General features: G+C 35.7%; 1 pseudogene; it reads right to left on the reverse strand.

The window, feature by feature from the left end:
* Positions 1-2,952: 2,952 nt before the first annotated feature.
* Positions 2,953-4,264, reverse strand: LOC118555322 (RNA-binding motif protein, X chromosome pseudogene; annotated as a pseudogene).
* Between the last annotated feature and the right edge of the window lie 16,989 nt (positions 4,265-21,253).

Here is a 21,253-nt window from a genome sequence, read left to right on the forward strand (position 1 = left end):
TACCTAAATTGACACTTAGTATAATAAATTACTACTAATGAGAGCCTGCTCAGGGACAACTGGATAAACATTAATTTAATCCTTGTGCCAAATTATTAGACTAGTTCTATAAGGACAAAGATGGACCATGTTGTCCATTGTTTTCCTGGCACACGATAAAAAATAATTTGAATGTGTGTTTGAAATGGACAAGCCCATGAAGGAGACACTGTTCAGTACTGTACAGATGAGGAAACCAAGCACAGTGAGAGTGAAGTTCATTCAGCCACAGAGCGACGGGGCAAGAATCTGAAAACAGGCTTAGCTCACTGCAGAGTCCATGGTGCTCCCCAGCATGCTAAAAACTCTACAATTAATAGATTAATAGGAGCTATGACTATTTTTTATTTATTTATTTTTTTAAGATTTATTTATTTGAGAGAGTACATGAGTGGGGGGAGGGGCAGAGGGAGAGAATCTCAAGCAGACTCTGCACTAAGCACTGAGCCCAATGTGGGGCTCAATCTCACAACCCTGAGATCATGACCTGAGTCAAAAACCAAGAGTTGGATACTTAACTGACTGAACTACCCAGGCATCCTAGGAATTATGGTTATCTTTTAAAGAAATTACTTGAAAGTATTTGAATAAAATCTCTACTGACAATGAAAAAGCCAAGCATAGTATGGAAATGGAAGCTTCCATGCATATCTACTGTCCTTATTTAAATCATTAATATTCTCAAACACATTTCCAGACTGTGAATACCCCTCCTTTTTTTTTTTTTTTTCCAGGGGGCTGGGGTGGGTGGGAGGTGGATGGCTGGAAGAGATTGATGAGATTGACGTGATTGATGTTGAATGGCTGAAAGATTTTCCGTCCCCAATTTAGACACTTATACAGTATAAATTGGAGCTTTTTTTTTCTGTGACATTTTTGAATTATACTATAAATTGTATGCTGTCTGGGGACAGTCAGAAAATATGTTTAGAGGTACAGAAAGGGATGTTCAGTTAGTTTAGTTTTGAGTAATGGGAATGAAAGTGGCTTACTCTGGAAACTTCGCCTTTATTTCCGTTACCTGATTACCATACTGTTTGTAAATTATATGCAGGTAGGAACTTGAGGTTTCAGGACCATATTTCCACTTGCCCAGAACCCCCACAGTCTAATTTTTGTCTCAAATCTCTGCAAGAAGATGAGAGGCAGTGTGGTCTAGCAAAAAAGCATATAAGCTGTGGAGTTACACAGATGGAGATGCCACATTTATTATTTTTACATTGACAATGGGAAGCACGTTTTTTTTTTTTTTTAAGTTTTTATTTATTTATTTGACAGAGACAACGAGAGAGGGAACACAAGCAGGGGGAGTGGGAGAGGGAGAAGCAGGCTTCCCACGGAGCAGGGAGCCCGACGCGGGGCTCGATCCCAGGACCCTGGGATCATGACCCGAGCCGAAGGCAGACGCTTAACGACTGAGCCACCCAGGTGCCCCGGGAAGCAAATTTTAAAGTACATGAGAGATTTTCTTATTTCCAATATACATCCAACCACAAAATAGAAAACCTGAAATCATCTTTTGACTATCTATTGATCTATTTGGCTGTTAGAAAAGAAAAATTTAGAGTATACTAGAATTAGGCATTCCTAAATATTTGTTTTATATGCTCTTAAGAGAAATTGCAAGGTCAAAGTCATAGAAAAAATACACCATGTTTACATATAATTGGTCATCTACCAACAATGCTATTCCCTGGATGTGTCAGGTAAAGTTATTTCTGTTATTCTTAGAAGACATTATAAATATTTCATTTAGATGCAACTCTGTCAAGCAGATAGAAGGCGTGATTACTTCCATGCAACCATGTGCATACACACACAACAAATTAAGAGAAGACCATTATTGAGGTTGTTTAACCAATGGATTTAAAAATCAGTGAGTCATTGAATTTAGTTATCTTCAAAGTATACACTAACAAGTCAGTTCCCATTTTTTTTTTTAATGCTGACTTGTGTATGTCAAGGCAAAATTAGAATGCAAAATTCATAATCAAACTTGACCAAATTGGTCACTTGATTACTTTGCTCTGTGACTTCGGGCCATTTTTCACATTTTTAATAATTAATGTATTTGATAACCATAACAAAGTGATTAGTAACAGTCATTTTGTCAGGATGAATGGTCAATAAATTGATGTAATAATGAATACTTATTGATTGATTGGCTTAAAATTTACACTGCAGGAGATATCACTTTTTTTTTTTTCATGGTTGGTTTTGGCCAAACTTTTTATTTAGTATTCTGTAGTTGCTTAACACACACTTAAATGGTCTTATTGGGGGAGGGGAATGGGGAGGTTCTTGTAGATTCCCAAGGAAATGTCAGAAAGGCAAAATATGGCCAGCATTATCCATTTGCTTTTTTGGGTTTACTGGGTGAATAGCACTTTCCTTACATAAACATCTGATCTCAGGTTTTTCATACTGGGAACATTGAGATTTCAGTTTGAAAACACTCTGAAATCCTAGAGTAGCATACCCCGACCACCCTCTAATAGCTAGCTTGTTTGTATAGACAGAAAGATTCACCTCTCCATTTTAGATGGCTAGATATTTGTGGAAGGTCTTAGAATTGCTTTGCCTCATTTACTGGGAAAAATCAGATATAGGAAGTGGCCTTTAGGGACACTTTTAACTTGAAAAATTACAACACTAGTATACAAGTCAAGTCTTAACACATTTAACATTTGCTTATTGAAAGCAATGTCATAAAGTCAAATAAGATGAAACAGGTTTTACTTTTTTTTCCCTCACAAGAACATAAAAATTATGGAAGGGGAACTTGACAAGAAATTTAAAAAAAGGTAATACAATTTTTCCTTTTAGGAGTCCTTGGGTAGTTATGACAGAAAAGGTTCCACTTTTTTGTTTGTTTCTTTGAACAGGGATTTTGGTCCAAAGTTTTGTTTGTTTTTAATATCTGCTTCTGCCTCCCCCTCTATCAGATCGGCTTCCTCCACGGCCACTACCTCTTGGTGCTCCTCGGCTTGAACTGCTGTAGGAATCACGTGGAGGAGGGTACCCCCTTTCCACAGAAGGGGGAAGCCCTCTTTCTTGTCTGCCAACCCGATCACAACCCCTTGAGTAGAGATCACTTCGGCTGCTTGAGTAACTGTCTCGACTTCCACCATATCCATCATGTGAGCTGCTGTAATCATCACAGCAACTGCTTCCACCATAAGATGGTGGGGGCCCTCGTGTAGGTGGAGCACTACGTGAGTTACCATAACTCTCATATGAATCTCTGTAGGAACCTTCACTTGGATGATCTGAATAGTCACGATCACGACCATAGCCATCTCTATCACTATAGCCTCTCGATGGGTAGTCATCACGTGAACTGGAATGACCTTAATCACGGTAAATATAATCTCTTGGTGGCGGTGCATAATCTCTTGTATCATGAGAACTTGGGTAATCTCTGCTTGAATAGCTGTCTTTAGTAGAGTATCCATCATCTCTTGGGGACAAATAAACATCTCTACGAGAGGGCAGGGGTTCCCTTCGAGGTGCGCCTCCCTAACTATCTCTTCATGTGACACAGGAGCTCTTCCTCCCATTCCACTGCTGCGGTGAACTGGTCCTGAAGGGGCAGATCTTTTAGGAGGAGGACCACCACTTCGTGGTGGTGGTCCTCTTTTTACTGGAAGTGGTCCCCTGGGAGAACTCATGTTAAAATTCATGGAATAGCCACCATCATCCATGTGCCCTCCACCTGAGGGAGGTCCCCTGGTTCCTCCACTTCCTCCTTTTCTGCCTCTAAGACCTCTTGGAGGGCCTCTGCTTCTTGGAGGTGGAGGTGGTCCACGTCTACCACTTTCAAATGATGGTTTAGTGGCTTGTTCTACTTTGATGGCTTTTCCATCTAAGGACTTTCCATTCATGTCTCTGGCTGCATCCTTAGCATCTGCTGGGCTCTCAAAGGTGACAAAGCAAATCCTCTCGATTTGTTGGTTTCACGATCTTTCATCAATAGAACTTCCACTATTCATCCATATTTGCCAAGTACTGCTTCAAGGGCTTTTTCATTTGTTTGTGTATTGAGGCCACCAATGAAAAGCTTTCCTGGGCGATCTGCTTCAACCATTTTTCCCCCCTGGTGAGAGACGGAGGGGTGACGACGGTTCCAAGCTCCTACGAGCTCGCGGGCAGGGGCTTCGTAGCAGCTCAGCACGAGGGAGTGCCGCCGGTTCAGAGAACGGAAGAGGGAAGCGGCTAGCACTACTGCACAGCAAGGAGGTATCACTATTTTATTTAAATTCTTCACACAGATCACCAGAGAAGAAAACAGGAGCCTGATTTTGGTCTAATTTTTTCAACAACTAACTGTGTAATCTTGTCCTAGTCATTTATCTTTGCATGGTCTCAGTTTTATCAATAAATATCAACCTGTGACAAGACAATCATAGTTGTTTTAAATGTTCTAATATCCTAAGGAATCCTATCCATATAGTTATGCTTATGAGAATGATAATAATAGCAACTAATGCATATGAAGAGTTTACTACGTGCCAGTATTATAATGTCTTGTACCATGTTATATCTATCTGCACAAAAATCTCAGGATGTACGAATTGTTAGTTTTCTCATAGTATAGGAAACGAAATTTGAAAAACCATTAACATTTTAACAGATATTCATGGGTAATAAGTGCCAAAAAAAAAAGGCTCAAATCAATTTCTGCTCACATGTGTTCTGTGTTCCTTTCCCTCTATTCTACAGTCACTCCTCACAAATACCACCCACTACCTTTTCTCTTGTTACAAGGCATCAATAAAACAGAGGTCACTGTCTCAAAACTTAGCAAGGAAAAATAAGTCCACCATGGCTCCCTTTACCTGACCATGGGAATGGCAACTTCAGAATCAGAGTAGGAAACCTCACAAGTGCCTCTGTGCCCAGTTTTTACTAACCAGGCATTATTCAAGACAACCTCCTAGACAACTGGTACAGGCTCAGAAAAATTTAGAAACCCAGACACAACTGCAGGAATAAAACTCATTAAACTTAACTACTTCAACCAAGTGGTTTGATAGCAGCTCCTTCTTGAAACTCAGAATAATTAGGCAGAACATGAGACTTCTTTATAAAGAAGACTTTCTCCGCTGTTCACTGCTGACCTAGAATTTGAAAGATGCTTCAACATATATTGGCTCTTCAGAACAAACTCAGTTCTACTGATGTATTTTCCCCCTTTGCACAGGGGAGATCAGCATAAAACCCAGCACTTTTGCTAATTCCCAATGGAGCACAGACACCTGGAAGAAAGAAATAATTTTTACCACCTACAGCTTTCCTTTGGGAAGCAGGGGGAAAAGAAAGAGAACCATTGAGACCAAGAGGAGGAAAAGATTAATAAGTGCTGCCGTTATTGCAGGAAAAAAGATTTTTCAAAACAACAACAATAAAAAGTGCCTCTAGGACAGCTCTGCAATATTCTTTTCTTCTACTAAAATGGACAAACATGACAAAACAGAAGACAGAATAGGACTGGAAAAGGAGATAAGTGAAATAAGAGGTCAAGCTCCTGGAGTTGTATTTAAAAAAAAAAAAAAAGTGAAAGGAGACAAATTCAGTTTATTTTTATTTTTTTTTTTCATGTATTAGATATGTGCAGGTTTTTGTGATTGTGGTCATATGGATGTCATGTATCTGTGTAGAAAACAGCTCTGGTTATAAAAATAGACTATGCACATAGGCGTTTATGCACTCCAAGTCATTTGTGTGCTATGGACTATCAAGTGCGGGCTCTTTAGAGCTTCCAGAGCAGGACTACAAAGAAAACAGTAACCAAGTAATTGATTTAGAAAAAAGAACCAAACTGTGGTCCTTTCTAACTACTTTCTACTAATAATCCATCATTTATATGTTCTTCCCTGGCAGGTTTTGGTTTTTCCCTCAAAATATGGAAATATGGTTCCCTTTCTCCCTGTCTCTCTATGTCTGTGTGTGTGTGTGTGTGTATGTGTGTGTGTGAGAGAGTTTTAAAATTGAGGGTGATTAATTCTACATATTTTTCTGAAGGATTCTACTATGGGGAAATGACTTAGTCCAATATTTGCTGTATTCATTTCAATATAAACAATTACTGGGATGGGTTTCCCATCTACATATATATTTTTTTCATTTTAAAAGGATATCCTGAAACTGTCATTAGAGATTTTGTGTATACCTCTCAGAATCTAGCTTTTTAGAAATACACACTCCTATGGATATACTTAAAATGAAATCAGATTTCCATATTTAATTTAATATTGCCAACCTCTTTTTCTGTCATCAGCCAGCAGTGACAGTATTTTTGTTAATGAAAACTAGGCTACCTGTCTCTTATGCCACTCTAAAACTTAGAGAGTTATTCTGGTTTAGGTTGTATACCACCTAATTTTACACATGAATACTTGATAATACATTTCATTTATTAAGAAAAATAGGAAAATAGGAAGTGGCTTAAATGCTAATCGTAGATGTTGTAAATAATGATCTTGGAAGGGGAAAAAAAAATTAAGCTGCCTGAAGCCTCAGAACAGACTTTTCTTGCTAGTCTGCCCACAGAAACGGTGCTGCAGAGAGAGAAAAGTGACACTCCAGTGATATAATTATTGTTCTACTCCTCATTACACATGTGGCTTAATATAGCATAAGGAACAGCAGAAATGACAGTAGAGATAGTCATCTTCCTCCTGTTGAAATCTACAGCATACTCACACTCATAAATAAAGCTCTCAAGTTATTGTTGCTGCTGCAGAAATTCCCACATTTCCCTGGAAGGAGAAAGTGATACTTAGTATATCTTGCCAGTTTCACTAACATGTGGTATACTGAGGGAATGCCCACACACTTCAGTTACATTTTAAGTATTTGCATTAGTCAAAATATAGCCATGTTAAGTATGTTCTTAGGATATCAAAGCACTCTAGAGTTACATATTTGCAAAGGACATGAGGATGTTATCAAATCTCTTCTCTTTTTGCATTAATTGAAGGAAGAGGATTGTGAATATACCCTCAGTAATTGGTACCAGTTGCTAAGTATTCTTCTTGTTTATAAGTGAACTTTCTCATGGTGCTGCTTAAAACTTAGTTCTTGACTTCTGATATTTGCAAATGACTTGCTGGTCTGTCCCAGATTCCTCTGCTATATTCATCTTCCTAACAAGAAGTTCTTATAATACTATATTTTAGAAAAAGAAAGAAAGAAACTGTATACTTTTTCAATGCCTACCAAATGGAATATAAACTCTTTGGGGTCTGCTTTCAAATAACAGCTGACTCTGTCTTCTCTCTTCCTATTCTTGTGCCCTGACATGTATTAAATTGCTTTTTATTCTCCTTTGTGGGCTCCATATATTCTTCCCTCTGTTTTATGATTATCATGCTATTTCATCAGTCTAGAATTTTCAACTGTTTTCTGCTTCCATTGTCTTGCATGTGAATAAATCCACCCTTTCCTTCAAGAGTCCTCCAAAATGCAACAGTATTAGTTTATTTATTCTACCTATTCATTTAAGCTACATTCATAGGCATCTATCATGTGGCAGACACAATAGGTACAGTAATGAATTAGATGGACTCAGCCCTTGTTCCCATGGTACTTACAGTCTAGGAATATTTCCTCACCTAACAGCAATTTATTCTTTATTTGCATACTTCTAGCACTGCATTTATACTTCTGTGACCCTTTCTTACTTTCTGTCTATAGTCTATTTTGCTTTCCACCTCATTTGAAAATATGTAACACACACATGAACATATTTAAACTAAATTTGTATTTATATCTTAATGCACCTTTTTCACTTATATATTGTTATCTAAAAGACTACCCCAAAGCTAAATATCTTAAAACTTCAACCATTTTCTGTCTTATGATTTCATGAAACAGGAATTTGGTCAGGACATAGGATATGATGTCTGATTATTCAGCTGAAGTGGCTGGAAAATCCAGGGACTAGACAAATGTCTCTTTCCACATAGTGTTTCCATGAGGAAACTTGCTTGAGATCCCTCAGAGCATGATGGTCTCAGGAGAGTTGGAGTTCTTCCACAACTGATCAGGACTCCAAAGATGAAGCTTCCAAAGGACCCAAGCAGAAATAGAAGCTTTCTAAAAACCTGACATCAAAAGTCACTCATTCCACATTCTAATATTGAGGCAAGTCAAAAAGGCCAGGCTAGATTTAGGCTGAGTTTAATGTTTTAAAATAGGAATCAAGGATACTGGTTGCCCATGGAAGTTTGGAAGTTACCACTCTGTCCCAACATGTAAAAAGCTGAACAGAGGGCACATTTTCAAGCTACAAAAAAACAAAAAAACAAAAATCAAAGATAAAAGTCCTAAAAGAAGCCAAAAGGGCTTTTTCCTCTATCCTTATTGATAGAGGAAAAAAATGATATATTTTCACAAATTGACCATGTCTGTGTAACTGGTACTCATGTTAAAAAATAGCATATTATCAGTTCCCCCAAAAGCCCTCCTCTTGCCCTCCTCATGCCCTCTTCTTGGCATTATCCCACTCTCACCTCAAGGGCAATAATTTTACTAATGTATAATACTATGGATTAGTATTTTTGAATTTTGAACTGTATTCAAATGGAACCCCATTGTATATATGCTTTTGTGTCTGGCTTCTTTGGTTCAACATTATATTTGTGAAATTCAGCTATATATATATTATTTCCAAATGGTAGTTATGTATTAGGTATTATCCTGTATAATATTCCATTCTGTGAATATTGCACAATGTATTTATCCGTTCTAATGTTGATGGGCATTTGGTTAGTTTCTAGCTTTTGTCTATTATGAGGAGGGCTATTATGAACATTTATGTACATGTATTTTGGTTAATATATATACATATTTCTATTTTTATATACTTAGGAGTACAAATGCTGAGTCATAAATATGCATATATTCATTTTTATAAAATATTGCCAACTTCTCAAGGTGGTTGTCCTAAATTATACTCCTTCTAATGATGTGTGGGAGTTCTTTTTCCTTGGAGGCCCTGAATCCCTATTTTCAATAATAATTTTTTTAATTTTCTTCTATTTCTGCTTGCATTCAAGACATATTTCCTGATTTTATGTGTTTTCTTCAATACCTTGTCATATGCAGAAAAAACATTACAAGATTCTGTTACTTGGCACCCTTCCCCTAGATCTACTATCTCAGAAAGTGCATGGCCTCTCTCTTCATTTAGAATAGGCAATGGGTTTTCCAAGTATTTGTTCACAGCTTATCATAGACAACCATTTTCTAGCTGCCCATATCAGTTGCCTTACTACAGTGCCTGACCACTAAGTCAACGCTACCTGTTTTAATTTTTCTTTTACTTTTCTTTTCTTTTCTCTTCTCGTCTCTTCTCTTCTCTTCTCTTCTCTTCTCTTCTCTTCTCTTCTCTTCTTTTCTTTTCTTTTTTTTTTTTTTTTTAAGTAGACTCTGTATCCCATGCGGAGCTTGAACTCAAAATCCCTAGTTCGAGTCATATGCTCCACCCACTGAGCCAGCCAGGTACCACACATGTTTTAGTTTTTAAAGCAGCACCCAACTTCAAGGATTGATTCCAGTACTCAACAGCAAACTATCATTTGAGACTATAGTAAAGGGAACCTTGGGATGCCTGGGTGGTTCAGTTGTTTAAGCAACCCAGCTCTTGATTTCAGCTCAGGTGATGACCTCAGGGTCATGAGATCAAGTCCCTAGTCGAGCTCTGTGTTCAGTATGAAGTCTGCTTGAGATACTCTCTCTTCCTCTCTCTCTGCCCCTCCCCCTGCTCGCATGTGCTTTCTAAATAAATAAATAAAGTCTTAAAAAAAAAAAGGAAACCCAAAATCTTCATAGATGAACATATCAAAGATTTACTTCTTGTTCACATCATAGTCTGTTGCAAAACATTTGGCTCTTTATCTCGGGACCATGCAGCGGTCAAAGGTCACCACATCAACGGAAGAGTGAACTCAAGGGTCTTGTGAGATATTTTTGGATTCTTTATAGACCTGGCTTTCATCACTTTCATCTAAATGGTATTTTTGAGTACCCAGTCCCACCAATTTTAACCTAGGTGCATGCTGAAAAGTTAAGGAACACATGAATATAACAATTTCTGTGCAAGGCAGCTTGTCAAAATTTCATAAGCATAAGTTGAATGAATGGGCATGAAAGCATAAATATATCCTCAATGCTCTATCTCAACACAGTTGTGAGATATTAACAAGAAAAGATTTCCCAAACTTCTCACTCATTATTTTCTACTTCTAGTACACATTATATATATATATATTTACATATATATTTTATTTATACATATTTATATATATTTGACAGAAATATCTATCTATATCTACATTATTTGCTGCATATATGTATATATATATCTGTATTATATGAATTATTTAAGTATAACTAATAGAGCATATATATCTCAATATCAAGTAGTCAACAACACAGCGGAAGTATCTAAACTTTAAATGATAACATCATTTTGACTTTATTGTTTTTTCATAGAAGCACCCATTAATGTTCACAGTTCCTCAAGGTAAATAAATGAAATTAAGAAATGTTCTGGCCATTTATTCCTCCTAAATCCCACTAAGAGGGGGCCAATGTGAACTGATTCTAAATGAATAAAATAGATTCTTCTGATATTTTGTTTCATGTGCTACATATAGGAGTTAATTCCTATTCTCCATCTCTTGACCTAATCATCAGAGCTAGCCAAAGTTGATGGCCCACCTGAGAGCAATTTTATAAGTTATTAACGATATTTTAAGTACTATTTGTCAATGCTCACACACTTTATTTAAATTAAGACTTTTAAAATAACTGCTCTGTATGATTTCCACTCATTTCACTGGTGAGGTCTTCATTATCATTGCCATTTCTTTAGTACTGCTATATTTTAATTAGTTTTTAATTAACTTAGTTTCATCTTCTAAGAATTATTCCTTTCTTTGAGCTAATGCTTTCTTTTATTTCCTATAGTATTAACTATAGTACTGGCTATCCAATGGTTCTCCTATAAGTGTTGAATTGAAATGAATGCAAACTCAGGGTTGGTTATGTATTTACCAGTTTCTAACAGTATTGCATGATTTAAATTTTCAGTTGCATATGGCCAAAAGAAAAAAGAAATTAATAGTGAACACATTTTTGTTCTCTTGTCTAAAAGATGCCAGGGGTATGCAGTCCAGCATTTCTTTGGAAGTACTACATACTTTTCCAGGTCTCAGGTCATTTTCTTCTGTCTGCTTCACTGTCCCTAATGTGTGGCTCACACTGGTGTGGTTTAAGATGGTTGGTAGAATATTATCCATCATGTCTGTATTCTAGGTACTAACATGGAGGCAGATACAAAGGAGAAATAGACAAAGGATTAAAACAAACTCTCTTTCAAGGTTGTCCAGAAAAGGTCACATACACTCAACTTACATCTATCTATAAAAAGCATATTTACAGGGGCTCCTGGGTGGCAGAGTGAGTTAAGCAACTGACTCTTGGTTTCAGCTCAGGTCATGTTTTCAGGATTGTGAGATCAAGCCCCATGTCAGGCTCCATGCTCAGCAGGTTGTCTGGTTGGGATTCTCTCCCTCTCCCTCTGCCCCGCCCCCTTGTGCTCACTCTCTCTCAAAAAATAAGTAAATAAATAAAATAAATCTTAGAACATATTTACAAGATAACACCTAGTTCCAAGGGAGTTTGGAATATATAATATTATTCCAGAAGGTCAATGCTGGGTAAAAATATGGAGTTTGGTAGCTGTAGAAGGTTTTGAACAGATACAGGTCAAGGGAACCTTCAATATTTGCCAAAACCAAAAGCAGAAAAGCATGATGTTCACAATAACAGTTATGATCATTGGTTAGAAGTCAGGATGACCTAGGTTTGAAGTCAGGATTGTCTGTTTTTTCGCTATGTGGATTTGAATGATTAACTCCTCTTTAAGCTTCAGTTTTCATATATGTATAATAAGCATAAAACTCTCTTTTTTTAAATGAGATTATGCAAGATAACAAGTTTTAGTCACTCAGATAAATTTCCTCCTCAGTAGCATTACAGTTTAGTTATTTTTTCCAGTAATTGCCTTATTGAATAGGAAAAAAAAATAGACTGGTAGTTAGAAGATATGGTGAGATTCCATCATACACTAATTATATAATCTTCCTGAGGATCAGTGTTTCTGATAAAATAGGTCTACCAATACTACCAATACTCTTTCTTATTATTGTGTTAAAATTAAATAGAATATTGTATTTGATGTTTTCCTATGATCAGAACACAGACTTAATGAATGTTGATTTATTATTTTGCCCTCATTTGAAATCATATGCATTTTACTCATTTATGTAAATAGATTTAAATAGATTTATTGAATCCTCAACACTCAGAAATAGTTCTATTAAATCCCCCAAGCCCAGAATATGTTGAGATATGGGTGGTGACTGCTGACCTGACTGGTGTGCAAATATTTAGAGCGTGGATTAGGTCTATCAAAAATTTACTGTTCTATTGAGGTTTTCCTCTGAAATTCAGTAGCTTTTAGAATGAGTTTTAGAATGTAGTATTTGAGTTTCTTATCTTGCCTTTAAAACAAATGCTGATTAGAAATGAAGAAATGAACTTTACTGCACTAAATTAATATAAATGTGAAAAAATATGAAGAGAAAAATGCCTGCTGTGGCACATAGTAGGAGTTCAATAAATATTTGATAAGTTAATTAATTAAAGATAGGATGGATGAATTCATATATTTATGTCCTCTTCATAGCTTCATCCCATGGGTCTTTTCTACCAAGGAATCTTCAAGAACTGATGAGTTGGCCTCTGCATGGTTGCAGTTATGTTTCTTCTGTTTATTAGATTCTAAGTCATACTGGCAGTTCTCCTCTTTACCGTTAGTTTTGGTGAATGTTACAGATTCGACTAAATGAGCCGTAGCAAATATAAAATAAATCTTTGCCAAGGGGATGATATAAATTAAGACAATTACTTCATAGTCACATCAGTTTCTCAGTAAAAACCACATAGCACTGGTGAACAGCACTGTGGTAAAAAGGCTTGTTTTCCTGAAGACTATCAAAGTAACTTGATAAACGTTGAATTATTGGTTTAATCAACTTGAGAAATCTGCTTCTTTCTTTCAGTTCAATGATTTACTAATTATTTTTCTAATTAATTCTGCTTCATAATATTAAGCAGATACATTAACTTTTAGTTTCTGTTTCTAGTTTCTAGTTTCTCATCTTTAAATGAGAAGAACACAAATGTATTATCCAAGGTTTCTTCCATCACTAACATTCTGTGATTCTAACAGTTTGCTTGGGGAACCCCAATAGTAGCCCCCAAATCCAATTTTCTACTTACTGAAACCCCCTCACCCCCTTTTTAAAAAGTCTTTGCTGGAGGTTCATGTAGTTTTAGCTTGGAAAATCTCTTATTATAGAATACCATTTGGGTAAGACAATGTTACTGTCAGATTTTTCTAATTATGAGACAGCCCCTCATTTTGAGACACAGCCTCCTTCTAGGTAATTTCTAGCCATTTGTTAAGTTTGCTTCCTTGAGGGAAAGCCTAATACCTCTTATACAGTCTATCAAATATCCACAGCTGTCATGTCTACCCTAAGCTTCTCTTAGTCAAGCTCATTCAATTCCTTTAGTCATTAACTTATATGACAAGATTCCCACTCCTCTAAGATTTAAGTCTCTTCTAAATCCAAAATTAATGAGCTTCAATAATTTTTCCATAAGTCTGGTGCCAAAAAAAAAAAAACAAGAAAACACTAAAAACGTGGCTCACTGGCATGGACAATAAAGATGGATTATTCATATATTCAGTCTTTTTATTTTGCCAAAGAATATGTTATGACTTTGAAGTTAGAAAACTAGCTCTAGATTTCACTTTATAAAACATTAATTGTGAACTTTTCTAAGTCATTTACCCTCAGGATACTTTGCCAATTGTAAAATCATTGTCATCATCATCATCATGATGTGGATGATATGTTTTTCTCATATAATATAAAATTCTTTGAAATTTTAAAGTTTTATACATCTGTAACTATATAGCTTTAATGATAATTTCTGTATTTGTGCCACATAATTTTCTTTTAAAAACATATGTAAAAATAACAGAGATAGTAATTTTCCTTGACCTGATAATTCCTAAGAAGGGAGAGAGAATATTTAAACTGTATGTATATGCACAGTGACACACATGTACTTTAAAGTTTTAATAAATATATTTATAATTATTTTGGTTAGATATAACTGAGAATCATTTAAAACTACAAACACTGAAACTACCAACGGTCATAAAAATGACAATGTTATATTTACTTTTGAAAATTGTAATGATGACTACCTTGAAGCCATTAAAATAAACTGGAATATACAATAAGTGATTTTTTTGTTGTCGCAAATTTAGAAGTTCAGAAAGCTATGCAGGTAGCATTTTAAATTCACTGAAGGAAAAAAATTAATAAATCTTATGTGTGTGAATTGCAGAATGTCTGGAATATAGGCTATGTTCTGTGCATAAGCACCATTAAGAGGATTTTACACTACCACTCATCTCAAGTTTAGTTAACATCTCTCTGTTCTTCATATGACTTGGCAGTTCACAGCTCAGTGAGGGAATAAAAAAAAAATCTATTCCAAAGTCATCCCTAGTTTCTCTAATAAAACTACTGATATAATATCTAAAGGAAGAAATTCGGTCCTTTGAATATCCACATCAGCATAGGAAATAACAGATAATATTAAGAATACTGTGATATACATAGGAAAATCATTTACTGAGAATTCAAATTTGACTGCAGAATTCTGAGTGGGATGTATTTTGTAATTTTTATGCTTTGTGTAATTTTTTTTTGGTCTGCAAATACCATTAGGTTAAAAAAAATCACACTCTGTTTTTTTTTTTTTTTTCCCTTATAATACTGAAGCCATCAACTGGGCTTTAAAACAAACTGACCAAATGTTTTAATGCCCAAAATAGCAAAATTGTTTGCAATTTAAAAATTATTTGTAGTACAATAGAGTAGTTTTGCTGTTTTGTAGTGTGAGCAATGTGAGAGTGTGCTGTACTAAGAGGAACAAAAAATTCTCTCTCTTCCAGGCAAAAACGAAGCCACTCAATGAGAAGAGCTGGAAAGAAACTCGGGACAACTCGTTCATGAGTTCAGATAGGTCTTCCTTTAAAAACTGGGAACTCCATTATCATTTTAAAGTGCCCAGCCCTTTTTAAGATGTCAGCAACTGATATTTAGTATGAGTACATTGTGAACCCACACTATTGTGCATCTTTTGTCAAATGGCATCATCACAGCAAACTGGTACCTAATACCTTTTCACCTCTACAGAAAGCCTCCCTGCCCATTCTCCCAGGAATCCACTAGCTATAGTATATCTGGTTTGGAGAGGTCCTCTGACTGATCTTCAGAGGCTTAGCCATCCTAACACTATATGATTTTTCTTTTGGATGACTGGAGAAAATGTATGTTGCAGGTCACCGGTATTGATGGGATAGCTTGCCATGTGTGAATGAGGTATGCAAATGGGTCTATTAGGATCCACAGGTTGTATTGCACAATGCACCATCTCGGCAGTGCCAGTCTGATACCTTTAGCAGGATGACCTGCTAAAGCCACTGAAGCACCAGATCAGAGGCAGTATTCTATGAATAGGAAGTGTCATCCTCCAGGATGCAGTATGCACAATGAATCGAGACCTCTAGATCATTTGCGTTCCCAAGCAGAACACATAGTTCCCAAAACCAAGGGCTGGATCCAGGAGTAGCTCCCCTTAGCATTACTCTAATGGCATGTTGGTGGTCTTTGTGCTTCCTGTCCCACAGTCCGGGCTCTGCAGGGGAGCATTTTTGCCAATTTCTACACAAGGATCCCATTGCACTATGAGCTACTTATTCTCTTGGATTCTCAGTAAATAGGAAAATAATCTTTTCTACCTGAATTTGTTGTGAGGATTAAGTAGGTCAAGTGTGTAAATAACATAAGATATAGGAGACTGCTCAGTAAATATTAATCTTCATGCTTTGTTTGAAATTACATTTAATAAATATTTTAGAAATATACTACCAAGACCTTTTGATTTTAGTCTACTAAAAATCCATTATTTGGTTTGTAACTAAGAAAGGTTTAGAGGAAAGAAATTTGAACTCACTCTTTGTCATAGTTTACATTTTACAATGACTCCTGTGTAAAGTATAAAATTTCGGAATTCAGGGTTGAATTTTCTAGCTCTGCTTTTAAAAAATGGCTATTTTATAAAGGTGATTTTCTTCAAGTTATTGAAGACCAGAAAGAATCTATGTTTTCTGTAAAAAATTATAACATTTGTATTTGACTACAAAATACCACTGAGATATGATGCATATATTGGGCTCTGGTTCAGTTTAGAAAAACTGAATGAATATGTAATTGATAAGAAACATACTTTTACTATTTTATTTTATACTGTTCTTGATTGTAATTATTAAAATAGCAGCAACGGGGTGCCTGGGTGGCTCAGTTGGTTAAGCGTCCTACTCTTAATTTCAGCTCAGGTCATGATCTCAGGGTCGTGAGATCGAGCCCTGCATCAGGCTCTATGCTCAGTCGGGAGTCTGCTTGAGATTCTCTCCCTCTGCTTCTCTCTCCCTATATCTCTCTCTCTTAAATAAATAAATCTTTAAAAAAAATGAATCTGTTATGGAAGCACTGTTTCAGGTGACTTAAGTAAAGTTCATTAAAATGTTCACATCATTTGAATATAAAAACTTTGTTCAATAGAAAAGAAGGGAAATGGGGAAAATGACCTTTCAGAAAAGTTAGAGACCTTGGCTTTCCTTATGAGCATCTTTCTGTTGTGATAAGTTTCTCTCTTGTAAGTTTCTCAGCATCATTTCCTAATCAGAATTTTGAAGAGACTCTCCATATTTCCTGAGCCTTCACCAGGGTTTCCTGATTTTGAGTGGCTCACTTGCAGTTTGGTCTGAAAATGAATTGCAGTTCATTTTTTTTTTTCCTTAACAAATCCATATTTGATTTTAGTGGATGCTAGAATGATACACTTTGTAATATGTGGTTTTAAGGGTGGGAGTGAGATGTGATAGAAAGGAACACAGGCCAGATTTTTCTTTATACTAAACATTTAGTAGTGTGTACTGCGTGGAAACATTCTAGTAATATGGGTCAAAAAATGCACTCAAATTGGTCTTCTTTGTGATTTGCAGCCAAAAGTCCTAAACATTAGCATGTTTCCACGTGTAAAAACTATGATTTGTCTCCTTCCTTGTTAAGTTTCCTTCTTACTCTAAAAACATACACTTTTCTTTTGCAAGGTTGCATGTAGTAGATAAAGTAAGTGAGAAGCTACTAAAGTAGTTTGTGTCATAAGCTCATTTCCTATGACCAAGCTCATATTTTTCAAGGAGCTTAAACTTGAAGTAAGAAAACAAATCACAAAACATGAAACAATTTGAAAGAAAAAAGACCTAGGATCATATAAACAGACATATGAAATGAATAGACAATGTGGATATTGGGCAAAATAGATTACAGGATAAATAAACTAAACACACACACATGCACACACATTTTAATTAACAGGTTATTTGCAACTAGCCTTTCAGAAATACAATTATGCAAGCCAGTAGGTAGTTATTGTGCTCTATAAAGTGTTTTTTTAAAAATAAATAATTTCTATGGGAAAGGAAATATGTAAATAAATGTTTTCCGCACTCAATCTACTTGGAGTCTGAAGGGAAAAATAAGACCTAGGAACCTGTAAGTCATATGGCTTAATAGTTTTTGCCTACACACGTTTGTATTACATTGCTTTGACTCAAGTTTATTTGCCATTTAATTCTGGTTTGCCCTCTCAGTAGGTATGTGTCATCATACCAATTACGAAGCCCTCCTAAGCTTGTGCTTTCATTTGTAAAACAAATAATATTTTTGCTTCATCAAAGTATTGTAAAAAAATAATATATGTAAAGTACTGTTTTCCTTTAGATATTAGTACTCAGGCTGCTATTCTTTCTATCTTGGAGTTGTGTCTAGATTTAATGATGAAACATTTTTACATATTGGTGCAAGACAGCAGAGATCTTTAAGAATGATCATCAGCTGAGAGTTTTAGCCAAGCAAATAAACTTAGTGTATGTATGGAATAATATCTGAGAAATTAAGTAACCCTAATGATATAAATATGAATAATATAAATATCAATGGAGTACATAAACTGCAATTTAACGAAATTAATTCAAATTAGCGATATAATTGACATATATGTGCATATGAGCATTATGTTATATAAATAATGATAAATACAGGTAATAAGCTAGACATATATCAAATATATTGTTATTTGAATATTCTTTTTTGGTGGGTTAGTCATTTTTGTATCTGAGGACCTGGCTTTCAATCAGATCTCTCAATTACAGACTATTTGAAGATTCTGTGTCAATGATCCTACTTCCCATATACATATAGGACAGGAAATGAGATTTTTTTTTCCTCTAAAGTTACCATTCTCCCCATGGAGCAGGGAGGGGGTGATTGTTGGAATGAAGAGAGCATAGTCATATATCCTGATAAATATTACCTAGAAAAGGCAGAACATTTTATAAGGTTTGTTAAAATAAGGGCCATCTATCTGTTCACATGTTTCTGGTCTCTCATCGTGATAGCTTTTGGGTTCAATAGAGAGATTCAATTGTGAGTGCTTTCCCTTTAGTCTCTTAAAATGATAGTGTCATAAGTTAGCCGAGTGTTGGTTTGCAACCTCCGGAGTTGCCCTATAGAGGGCAAAGAGAGAGACCAAAGAAAGAGGCAGACTACACAGATTGGCAGGTGACAGATTTAATAAGCAAGGGAACTTGCATATGAGCCTTGTCTGGGATGGCTACAGGATGAGTAGATCTCTGCGCTCTCCAGCCAGAATCTTAAATATTTATATGGAGGTATTAATGGGGTTGTCATATATTACCATCTAGATGGTCTCAATAATGCAGTGATCCCCCAAAGCTGCATTCTTCAAATGGCTCTGACTGTGGGAACAGTGGACAGAATGTATTTTCTAAGGGCAGGTGAGAGGGTGAGGAACCTCCAATTGCCTGGGTATACCTCAAGTGTCAACCAGCAGTCATGTCCTCTCATTGACCTCCTCCAACATCAACTCATCATTATCTTGGGGGTTATGGAGACAATATTGCATTGAATAACTCTTCAAGGAAGCAGGAAAATCTTGCCCAAAGTCCTAAAGTATTATAACCAAGGCAACATTTATTTATATAAATGTATTTATATTAATACGTTAATAAATACATTCATTCCATGGAATCCTTTGGAATTGCTTTATCAGACTTTTTAAGTTATGCTTAGAATTAGAAGTATTGGTTTGCTCAGGTAGGTTCTAAAACAGTACGAAAGCTATCACTTTCAGTTAGCTATTTCCCAACTCACATACTTAAGTAAAAAATCAATCAATCAATCAATCAATCAATCTTAAAAATGTTCTCCCAGACAAACCATGAGAGACTATGAGCTCTGAAAAACAAACTGAGGGTTCTAGAGGGGAGGGGGGTGGGATGATGGGTTAGCCTGGTGATGGGTATTAAAGAGGGCACGCTCTGCATGGAGCACTGGGTGTTATACGCAAACAATGAATCATGGAACACTACCTCAAAAACTAATGATGTAATGTATGGTGATTAACATAACATAATTAAAAAAAAAGAAAATAAAAAAAATGTTCTTCCAGTGTGAATAGGAATAGTGTGTAAGGAGAGCCCGAGAATTCATAAGTAAATGCAGTTCTATAACCAAATCTTTTATAAAAGAACACCTACGTCTATATGTTGCTTGAAGAATTTTAAATAATTCTAATTAACAATACATAGTAACACTCTTCAAATCCCTTTCCTTTCCTCCTTAATTCTCTCACGGCATAAAATTGTTCCAGGGTATTTTCTTTATCAGGTATTTTAAATTCTCTCAATAACTAATTCATGAAACATTTCAACATCTCTTCCTCTGTTCAGATTTCTCATCTCCTTTACTCCAAGCTCTTTACTATGTAAATAAATCTATTTTCTCCAGCTAAATATGTTCTCCCCTCCTTTATCTGTTATGCCCTGTCTCCGTGTGGGTAAATAAAATTCTAATTTGACAGGAATGTGGGGAAAGGATAAGAGCAGGGAAAGACAAAAGGCAATGGAAAGAAGTACCCAGACATTAACAAATTATGGCCTGATCAGATGTATTTTAAGTAGTTTTAAAACAACAACAACAAAAAAAGTTTGTGGTGCCTGGGAGGCTCAGTTGGTTCAGCATTTGACTTCAATTCAGGTCATGATCACAGGATCCTGAGATCAGACCCCACATCAGGCTCTGCACCCAGTGCAGAGTCTGCTTGTCCCTCTACCTCTTCTCCCCTCTCTCTCTCTCTCTTTCTCTTCCTATCTCTCTCTCTAAATAAATAAAATCTTTAAAAAAAAAAAAGTTCAAAATGAATGGAAAAAATATAAAGGAAGTTAAATTTCCCAATATACTTGGTGTATTTTTATTTTTGATAACATGTTCTACACCATCAATATAAAATTCACTGAATTCAAAATGGAGATAGTCTTGGTTGTTTGTTTTATTTTGTTTTAAATCACTGTGAAGTGTCTACTGTGGCTTTGCTTTGAAAGTTCATAAATCAAACCTTAATGAATGTCAAAATGAGAAGCATCTCTTTGAAGCACCATGAATCTTTTAATGTCTCTGTTACACTATTTTCAGTGATAATCAGTATCTATAACAAGAAGCATATCTCAATGCCTCAGCCTGGGTCGGGTACATCTCACCTCCGCTGCAGGGTATTGTTACACTCAGTTGGTAAAAGAACAGACTTAGACATAGTGGTTATGTGTTTTTCTCTCTTTTTTTGTCAATTTGAGTTTATTTGAAATTAGTACATTCTTTTCACTAGTAAGGAACTTTGTAATGATGCTATCCTAGCACTGAAGGGAAAATAAATTCTAAAACATGAAAAAATTTATTCCATGCTTTTATTTTTGAAGGCAACAATCCCTAATTGCAGGAGTATAAAAAAAATGATCTATTTTCTGTAAGGAGAACTTCTTGAAAATATGTTCCAAATTCCAAAGGACAGATTAAATAGGTCAAAATATCATGTAAAGAGATTGTGTTTTGGAGGCAAGAACACATTAACT

This window comes from Halichoerus grypus, chromosome 3 (assembly GCF_964656455.1).
Source record: "Halichoerus grypus chromosome 3, mHalGry1.hap1.1, whole genome shotgun sequence".
NCBI classification, from domain to species: domain Eukaryota; kingdom Metazoa; phylum Chordata; class Mammalia; order Carnivora; family Phocidae; genus Halichoerus; species Halichoerus grypus.